Source organism: Rhyacophila brunnea, unplaced genomic scaffold, assembly GCF_057557595.1.
Source record: "Rhyacophila brunnea isolate RB1 unplaced genomic scaffold, BYU_Rbru_1.0 scaffold_14, whole genome shotgun sequence".
NCBI classification, from domain to species: domain Eukaryota; kingdom Metazoa; phylum Arthropoda; class Insecta; order Trichoptera; family Rhyacophilidae; genus Rhyacophila; species Rhyacophila brunnea.
Window position 1 is genome coordinate 14,603,679 of NW_028232796.1, and position 11,559 is coordinate 14,615,237.

Here is an 11,559-nt window from a genome sequence, read left to right on the forward strand (position 1 = left end):
TGACTAAAATGACCTTCATAAATTAATGTATTCCACTTTTAAAATAACATATTAATTTGTTTCATTTCGACTTGTATCGCAAAGGGTTGAATATTTTCTTCAGCATCTTCAATATTATTGCTATGGGCGTCTGAAAAGAGACAAATATATGCTGCCGACTCCTCCTAAAATGCTATTTTCCCGCCCAAAAAGGCTTATTTTCAAGTATAATTGAATTGAATACACAAAATATGTTTAATGTATTTCGAGGTGGGCCAGAACCAATTCAATTTGTACAGAATAAATATAATATGAGCGACCTGTGAAATATCGATACTATCAAAAGCTTCGGTTCTTTGAGACCCTTTTTTTATTCAATCAAAATTATATAAATACGTGAGGTATAAAATTACATTTTTTAGAATAGCTTTTACTGAAAGTCAACACACAACGACATTTATAACAAAATAATAAATAGTGCTTAAATACATATGTTATAACAATACAGCCTGTGAACATTTGTAAAGTCTAGAAAACTAACAATTCGAATTCACACATATTTATATGGCGAATAAATTATATAACTGTAATTATCATCATCATCTACTCTCAATTTACTGTGGTATGATAGCCTCTCCTTACTCCAGTGGCAAATGGTGGAGGTAGGGTGTTAAGATCCGACATAAATAGTAACTGACACACTAAACTTTGTCAGTCATACGTATATCGAACTAAAACTGCAATGTGTAGATAGTGTTTATTAGTTTATTAATTTAGTTTTTATCGTCGATTTCTTGTTGTCGGACAATACTTATAAAGATGATAGGAACGATTGAAGTATTTTTTTGCATACAAACTGGATTGCAGTAGACATTTCAAATGAATAAAGACATATCTATGATTTATTAAAAATTGATCGGTACGATCATTTACAATAATTATTGTTAATGTAACATGATTGCATCCAATGCCACTTTTAAAGGTAAAAAATAACGTAATAATGAACACCTTAACTAGCTCTAATGATATATACACGACTTGAACAAATTACATAAATAAATATTTAAATAACTAGTGAGTACGTTATTTAAAAAAAAACACTTCTAAAAAAGTACTCACTTACCCACTGAAATCATTTATATAACATTTTGATGAATAAACATGTTTCTTATGACAACAAAACAACATACTGTTGATTTTCCTTTCAATAAATTTAATAGGTAGGTATTCATTGAAATTATAATATGTAAATTTTTAGTATTGTAATTTCTTCTTCTTCCAGGCGCTCTAACCGTGTGTGGGTCTTGGCCTCCTCCAGAATCTGCCTGCATCCATTTCTTTTTCCTAGTTTAGGATGCATGAAGTTTTTAAATCCAACTCGACACTATCCACCCATCTTGTAGGTACGGTGTCGAGCAGGTCTTCGTTTGCCTTCCGGCTTCTCAAATGTTAGTTTCTTTGTGATGTATCACTCGTTCATCTTTAGTACATGGCCCAGTCATATAAGGTGAAAACTTTACAATATGCTGGCTCCCATAGAAAGCGTAGAGCACGTAATTGTAAATTCGTCTTCACCCTAACTGTGTGTCATTGATGGGTCCGAAGATACCAAGTAGCACGCTCCGTTCAAATGAGCCCGTCTCCAAGCTATGACAATTGGTCTTATTAGTGTTTTGTACAAGATGCATTTAGAGTGTCTGTTCAATGCCTTGAAACGTAACACATTCGTTAGATCGAAGTGACATTAATATTGATACTTAGCAAAATTATTCTTCCTTTAATTTCGAGTTCTATGTGCTACTCTCACTGTTAATAGAGGAACCCAGGTAGGTGTGCATCCTGGAGGCATCAGAAAGTCTGTCCGGCCATCCTAGTGTGCCGATGTTTTCCTCAAATACTAGTATTGTAACTAGTGAGGTTATATATATATTTTTAATACGGGATATCTTTTGTCAAAATCAATCAGTCATAATTCTCAATTTCATATTTTTGTGTGTTACATAGTCTCCGATTACAGAAGTGTCAAGGCTATTTATTCAAATATTGGACTCTAAAATTTTTACATTAGTATTATTAAAATAAATCATAATAAACCTGGGTAGCCGAATTGAATATAATATGTATACGAATCTTAAAAAATATCTTCAAAAGTAACCTAATGTTTTGCCTAAAACTTAAAGTGTTCATCCAGTGTGTATTTCCTATAATCGCATAAGCGTGCGAAACATATAGATAGGTACCATAGGTGATAGAGAAATCCAGACACTTACAGAGTAATACGGCCAGTGGGTCTATTCTATACTTATCGAACACTAAATTGATAAATAGTATCAAACTTAGGGTAGGTTTGTATCAAAATATTAGCACTTATTGTAACAATTACACGAAGCCGGTTTTTATTGTTGCAATAAGTGCGATATTTTAACAGCAGCAAGATAGGTGCTGTTAAAATATAGCACATATTGCAACAATAAAAACCGGTTTCGTGTAATTGTTACAATAAGTGCTAATATTTTGATACAAACCTACCCTAAGTTTGATAATATTTTTCACTTTATCACTTTAGCGGTCGATAAGCATAGAATAGACCCACTGGAGTATAGTAGTGCATTCTGGGCATAAACAATTGGACAAGGAAATAAACAAAGGTATACCTGCATACTATGTCATGAAATAGACATTGGTAAGACGCAGCTTAAAGAATAAACCATCGCAGGATAAATTAATCTAGTCATTCAATAATATCCAAGAAGTAGAAAACGTCAAAAAAAGGTTGAACTAGAGGCTGTTGGCTTGATAAAATAGCGAAGTATTGAGGAAGTATGTGCCAACGTACAAGATCAAGAAAAATGGGATCAGCTTGAAGAGGCTTTTATCTGGATAGATCCAGGCTGATAATGATGATTCTCATATAGGTAGGTATACGAAAATAACAGAGAATTCCTGCGTGGTACCAAAACTAAAACACTAGGCTATGTCAGTAACATTAGGAAAGGACAACAGTACATACAGCTTTCTTTCATTCATTGACCTGCGGAAGGCGCTGCATTACTTGTCTAAAGAATCTCCGAGATTAAGACGGGTACAATTCCATTCAACTATTTTGGATAGCATACTATATCTTCACTTTATAGTATAGAGTGAAGATCGCCGAAGATAGTGGCTGAACTCTGATAGAGAACGATGTAAGAAGACGTAACCCAGCTACTAACTTTAATGAATGATTTAAAAGTAAAATCATTCATATTTTTTTTTAATTTTGTCTCAGTTCTAATTCGTTGTGAGTGCAATTTATTGGTCTTGAGTTAATCGAGTCTGAATATTGAATTTAAATAAATATGTGGTTTTCAGTATTCGAGTAAAATTTCAGGTGAAATGGCGAGAGACGAGAGGTCCAGGGCGCATATTATACCACTAAGAAGATTACTATATCGTCACAACATGGGACTCAGATTGAGAATGGTAAAACGCTATGTCTTTTCAACCTTACTACATAGCGGACGTGTGGACACTTGGTCTATGTATAGATACATGCACCGTATCAGCTGAAATGACAACGTTACGAATGTAGAAGTGGTGAAAAACAAATGTGTGATAGGTATAAACTTTCACCATCTACATCAAAGTTAAAGGGATTTTTTCAGTAAGCAAGATTGTGGTAGAAGAATAACGTCAAGGGTAAAGAATTTCAGAAACTAGGAATGGAGAACTTGGGCTAAGTACTTCATTCCCTGCTTAGAGTAGCGACACAGGGAAAAGCCAAAATAAAAGGCGACGGTCCTGTAATGTAGGATATCGCATAGTAAGAAAGTATTAAATTCCAGCGCATCTATTATATACACAATACTGCTATCGAGGGTAGTATTGTACATACATTTACAACAAGTTTGTTGTAATTGTTACAATAAGTACTATGTTTTAACATCACCTCTTTTGGCTGTGCTAAATTTTAGAGCGAGATAGACAGTTTTGACTGTTTCGACGTAAATTTATTGTAACAATTATAATACTTCAATACAAACATAATATGATAAACTACCGTCGATAACCGCCGATAGCGGCAGATAGCTGTCTTAGGTATAGAATAGATGCGTAGATAGTAAAGAAGTGTAAAATTATAAACATTTTAATAACCGATGTCGATTCAAATTTAACAAATGATAAGTAAATTGTTACAAAAGAAAAAAAATCTTAAATATAGTAGATGCTGCAATGTTTGACGTTATACAACATGCATGCATCATAGCTCGTCCGATTATAAAACCAGCATCCTTAAAAATTCAAATATAGATAAATCCTTATTCGGGTTTATTTTGATTGACATAACTTTAGTATAATCCCCATTGCCTTTTGTGCGCAACCAATGCACAGTTTGATATGCTTGACAGAATACGTTTGAAGACGAATGAGAATGCGAGACAGGTGCCTATTTTTTCTTCACATCATTTTTTTCGAATCGTTTTAATAAAATATAAAAATGTGTTACATCCTGACGTGATGCCATTTTTAAATATGCACACGCTCATCATTTGATACGGGTGCTTTGTTACATTTCATGATATTAAATTTATAAAAATAAATGTAACGTAGATTATTATAAATTTGATATGTTTCGTATTGGATTTAATCTACTAGGAATTTGAGAGCACATATCGTACATTTTAATTTCGGAGATCGTATCTTAGTATAAAACCAAGGCCCACTATATTCAGACTGCAGCACAAAACTGCGATTAATGATTACTTATAATTTTAATGCTATACAGTAAGTAAATTGTTTGTAGAAAAGTGTGATTATTTGATATTGAAAAATAATGTGTTATATGTTCAGTTAGGTACCTACTTGTTTACAAATTACCGCATTGCATTCGAAGTTAAGCAATAACTAGCACTACCATCATAAATCGCAAATTTGTGCTGCGATCTGACTATAGACGACCTTATACGAAACGCATCAAAATAATATAATCGGAAATTTTTTATTTTATATTTCTATAATAATATTGACATACAAAGAAACGTGGTCACGTCATGTAAAATCATAATAATAATTATTTAGACACGTAGGTAACCAAAATAAATCGAAAACATGAATGGGTACAGATATTTCATATAAGTAAGTATGACTATTTTTTTAGCTTTATACAAAACGCATTTTATGTGTGGGTATATACTAATGTTCAAAGTGTAAGTGCAGTTATAGCAGGGGCGGGCAAACTTTTTGGATGGAGGGCCAAATTTAAGAATTCAAAATGAGCGGCGGGCCGCAAGTAAAATACCATTTTTAAGCATACACTATTTATTATCACGAAAAATAAACATTACAAAAAAATTAATGAGAAGAATGAAACTGTTATACATTTTTAACATTTTTTTAAATTCAGGTGTTAATTTTGTAGTTGATATTCTCAAAACTGCTTGTAAATGGGCATCTTAGATATTTGACCGTAAAGAATTTTTATTGAGTTTCATGATCGAAAATGTTTGTTCACATAATATAGGTTGATCCAAAAATAACGAACATTTTTCTTGCATAATCTTTAAGTTGGTCGAATTTGTCTGAATTAAGGGCATTGTAAAATTGGAGATTTCTTTACGACGATGCAATTATCTTAAATCAGTGTCACACTGCAGATCAATAATCTCAAGTTGTAGCTCTGTCGGTACACTATCAATATCTATTGAAAATAGATCGCGTACTATTGCTAAACAAATTTTATTGTCAATATTTTTTAAAAGAATATAAAAAAGTTATTCGTAATCAGAAGTACAATTAATGATGGCGGGCCGCAAAAAAATACCCGGCGGGCCACATGCGGCCCGCGGGCCGCAGTTTGCCCTCCCCTGAGTTATAGTCTATTAAAGTAGTTATTTATGTAATTTATGGTTTGAGTGGTTAAGTTAGAGGCCCCACTTGGTGTTATGATACAGGACGTGTTGTTATACTTTGATCAATACTATACATTTAATTTGTGAGAAATACGTATTATTTTAAGGTTTTGGTATAATTCTATCACTAGTTTGAACTGTTACTGTATACTTATATGTACTATAGGCTGTTTCATTTGCTTCAAAGAAAATTGCTCCCTTGGGGATTTGAAATAATTACCTTGAAAAAAAATTAAATGCTTCAAATAAAAATTGCACATAGGCAATACTATTTTTAATTTAACTTTCAAAACATTCAAATTGCCCCAGGGTGGGGCGTACGCACACTTTGAGAATCACTGCAGTTTACAGTCATAGTTTCTCCTTCAGCTCAGATCTATTTTTTCTGAAATTCTCCCCTGACCTGTATGGTATTATTGAGTAGATATTTAAACGTAGGACAGATTGGCGTCACAATATTCAAAAAAAGGTATTTACAGTCGTAAGTACATTTTAAAATATATAAGTAGATATTATATTATCAATATTTAAACGAGTTAATAATTCAGTTGACAGGAATAGAAATTAAAATAACACTACAAAGCAAAGAATGTGCACAGGTCGATGTTCCAATTTTAAAAACATTATATTATAGTAAAAACACAGATGTACGAAACAAATGAACAATGTTTGTGTCATTCCCATTGAAAATTAATTATGAAATAAAACATTAGTTATACAAATATATTGGTAGGTGTAAATAGTCATCCATTTGGAAGTTAAATGGACCTTCGATGGGCTAGTTTATTTACAAATAGGAACAGAATTAAGGTAATCTAAATATGTATATTATGTTACGAATTAAATCTCTTGAATTAAACACACGGTTATAGCTAGGAAGTTGTTTAAGAATGGGAATTTCTTATTAAATTTATTGATGTTTTTTTTGTTAATATTTTTATTATGTAGCTGTAAAGATAAAACATTTAATATAATTTACCGCTATTCATTGTTCATCGATGACGTACATATTTAGATATTCTTTTGTTGTGTGATTCCTTATTTAGACATTTTAAAAAATGTATTTATTAAAAAAAAAAAACAATGTCATTGACACTTATTTTAAAAATCTCTAAAGAGAATAATTATTTCTGTCACAATGTAAAATTAAGATAGGTTGCTTACTAAAGGAACATGGAGATAAGTCAGGATCAGTAATTGGTTACCTACTATAACTTCAGAAAAACAATCGATGTCTAATTTAAATAGCTCTTTATTACTGTTTGTCGAAAGAATGCATATATATTTAATGTTTTTTTTTACTTATCACACATTTCGTAGATTGTGCTTATATCGTGTGCCATACTTAACTTATATGATTTCTGTTCATGGAAATATTATTTTGACTTAGTATATAAAGCGTCTGACCATATCCGTTTATATAGGTACCGTATATATACACGCTTATATACCGGGTGAAAATACATTTTCACGAACAGAAAATATCATAGGTTTAGTATTAACGGGTGGGTGTGCGGTGGTATGACTTTAGGAGCAACGAGGAGATAAGAGAACGCACCAAGCAGCCTCTCATCACGCTGAAAGTGGAAAGGCGACGTTGGACCTGACTCGGCCACGTGCTGCGGATGCCAGAAGAGAACTTTAACCTGGCTTGCCTGTTCTTCAAGCCAACCGGTTTCCGGCGACCTGAAAGGCCGCTAAATACAATCTACAGAGTGTATACGGTGGAGCTACGGGATGCTGGTTTGACCTGGAACGAATCAAGAAGACTGGCGAGCGACAGGGATTCTTGGAGGCGCCGCGTGGTGTCCATATGCTCCAGTTAAGGGGCGGATATAGACAAAGAAGAAGAAAAAGTATTAATTATTGTAACGCGGTCGTACCAATGTACCTCTAAGATTCGGCCGCGACCCCGTTACAAACACTGGAGCTCGTGAGCAGACACAGCAGCCTTCGGTGATTGAGGTAATCACGAAGAGATCGCCAGAGAGTGCGACACTCCGTACCCTTGTCGCACAGCCTCAAGGCTTCCGTCGCCGGCCCTCCCTCACCCTGCAGTGGTGCTACAAAAGCGATCGACGCGCTGCAAGTCTGGCATGGAGGGAGGCGCGAGAGTTGGCGATGGATCGAGGGAAGTGGGGCGAACTTGTGCTTGCCCTATTCCCTAATGCTAGATTGAGACAGGGTGAAAGAAGTATCAATTATTTTGTATTGTTATAATAGGTGGATAGTGGATACTTGATTGCCCTCCCTCGCTTGCATCCTTTAGCTTTTTTAAGTCACATTTTATTTTTCTATTCATTTTGACGGATTTGAAGGATTCTAAGTCTTCCAATAACAATACGGAATTATTTATAGATACATATTATATTATCGTCATACAGTCATACCCGAGGGGCACTAAACACCCACAGAGATGTCCTAAAGCCCGCTGGAAAGACGAACTCATAAAGTTCGGTCGATGTAGATGGCAGCAAAGAACTAGAGACCGATAAGAGTGGAAGGAGTTAGGGGAGGCCTTTATCCAGCAGTGGATCGACCCCGGCTGATGATAATATATTTTTTTTTGATCATGTCAATAGGATCATTTGGGTCTCCACAGAGTAAAGGTTTGTATTTACATATATATTATATTATAATGTGTATAAAATGTTGATAATACATAAAAAATACAAAATGTACTCTATTATGTTTATCGATTAATAATTTATGAAAATTAAATTAAAATGTTTATTATATTGCCCAAATAGGATGAGGGTACGTACGAGTATAATACTAAATTCGTCCAAGGCAGTGACGTCCCTAGATAAAATGCCGCCCCTAAGCAGCGCCAAAAAGCCGCCTCATTTCATATACATTATTTTTATCAACCTTTTCGATGTACCTATTGTATGGATACATTACTAACAAAATATCAGACTAATAATTATTAACAAATCTGCACGTGTCGTTTCTGGTCACCGAGGACGTCGAAGGGCAACGGAAGTAAACTAGATATCGCGAACCCGATAAAACCAGTGAGCTGATTTTTCAATAGATATTTTCGTTATTACTAAGTTTAGGTAGCTATTTCTCCAATGTATTCCAAATGATTCTCCTCGATTTTTCGCCCTCCGAGAAACTGCCGTCCCCAAGCGACGCTCAATCTGCCTACCCCCACGGGACGTCACTGATCCAAGGCATCAATCTTCTGTGAATAAATTCATGATTATCATTTTTTGCAATGATGGTTATCTACACATAAATCAGATGTGGATACAAAATATTAAATACTTGATCTTTATCAGCTATTCCATCACGTATCCTGTATGCAATTCTGTCACTCAATATTTTTTACCGTGCAGTTACAGTTGATGCAAAACAGATTGGAAATAATCAGTAAATCCCCGAAATGACACACACATTGTATTGGCTCTTACTGTGTCCCAAAAAACTAGTTATGTCAATTTAATCCATTTTGACATTCCTGGTAAGTAAATCTGATTTTCAAATAAACAAATAATTTAAATATTTAAATAAGTCACAGGAAAATTATCTCAAAATGCATTAATTTACTCGTATGGCAACATCAATACTTATACACAGAATCAAAATAACATTTAAAATTATATTCTCAAAACTATTAAGAGTGTAAGAAGTTTCTTTGAAGAAGGTATAATTTTTAATAGGAAACACAGAAAATTACGACTCAACCTATAAGGTCCATACCTACTCTGTAAGTTAACACATACTGGAAAACAATAATGTGTATTTTCTAGACCCATGATTTGAACCTAGGACTGACGATATTATAAGCTGATGCGTTAACCACGAAGGTATAGGCTAATTTTTTCTTTTGTTCTGTTAACTGTCGATTCATGGTGGAACTATAGTATCACAATACTATAGGCTAATGTTACTTAGATGGAATACTGACTTTTTTATTCGGGCTTTGGGTAACCACGGCAATTGCCACAAGAAGTACTTGCTTTTTTAGTTTACTAAAGTAAATATTATGAAATTACAATTTTATTAAACAGGACACACAATGGGTAAAAGATTTGATGTCCTCATGGGAAGAAGCGATTCGTAACTCTGCGATTAATGTTGTGTTTTGAAGGACATTGTACAAGTAGCAGTACAATGCTCTAAATATAAACGTTACAGAGTACAGCTGCGAATTGCGTATAACTTTGAGAATTGAAAGGTGCCCTGGTGGTCGGTAGGACCGAAGAGCTTGACAGAATTGTAAAGTTCTTTAACAGAATTGGAGTGAGGACCTGATCGGCGGATCCTCTTACAGATGAGAAGAGGCGATATGACAGCGAATCGCAGTCAAAGCCTCGGTAAAATCATATAAAAAATTGAGGTATTTGATTAATTCTTTTTATATTTAAATTTTATAACACTGTTATGAGGTCCAATTAGACTTAGAGGTGAAAATAATAACTTATTATTTTATGAATCATGTAGATTTTTCATACCACAGTACGTTGTACGTATGCATACAATGAATTATTTTCATATAAATATACCAGACTAACACTTTGTAGGTTTAAATTCCTATACGATCTAGCCGAGCGAACCGGTTCTCCTTTATGCCAGTAATAAATCGCGGCTTATTCCCGAATAGGAATTCCTGGAACCAGGACTTAGTTTTAGAACATGGAAACTTTATTGGTGAAACTATGAGCTTTTATTAAAACTTAAAATTTATCCCAACGCTGTCACAATGCAATTCGTAAGCTCCGCTTTTCAACAATGGTCCTCACTGGTAATTGATATAACCTACTTAATTCCTGTGATATTTAAACACTTGACTTAATTAATTTGGTAAATTAAATAGTTTACTTACAACTTTTAATTATTTTCGCTCTGATAATTTCGTACGAAAAAGACGACAAGTTCTAATAATTGAAATGAGTTGAATCTGCCAAATAAACTATAATACATACACAAGAAAAATGATTAATTGAATCAATGTCTTTAAGCCAATATACTACATACAGAAACATTTGAGTTCCATTACAAAGTGGTCCTAAAAATAATCTCCTTTTGGGTCTCCTGAAAAGTATTGATTTTAGACATATCACCTTTTTCCTTTCGCATACAGAATGAACACGAAGAAAATTAATAACATAATATATTGTTTTTTGCAGAATTTACAGATATTTATATCGTGTTAATAATAATTCATATCAGTAATTCACGAAGACGATCTTATCAAGTGATGTGATTTTATTACATAATGCAGGTACATGGAGGTAAGTTATATAGCATGAATATAGAATTATTATTTTTACGGTAAATACATTTTATTTGAAACGAAACTCTAGCTATGCAGCGGTCAAACACCTTTTAAAGATTCCGATTAATCATATTTTTTTTTATTTAATATTTTTAAAGATCACAATACGTGAGAGATAAAATATTATGTTTCTAAGACCAGTTTAATTACATGTCTTAGTTCTTGGCAAGTTTTAATCATTTTCGCCTACGCGACGAACGAAATGTTTTTTTTTTATTGCAGTATGTAATTATTTAAAAATCTTTTTTCGGTGTTACGAATTCGATTTGTTCCAATTGAATTTAGTTCCGGCTATTGAATAATGAAGAGTATTTTTGTATTATTTTTTTACGACACTTTCTAATGAACTCACTGTGGTAGACAAACAAATATATTTATTATCTATGTAGGTACCCAGTACCCACC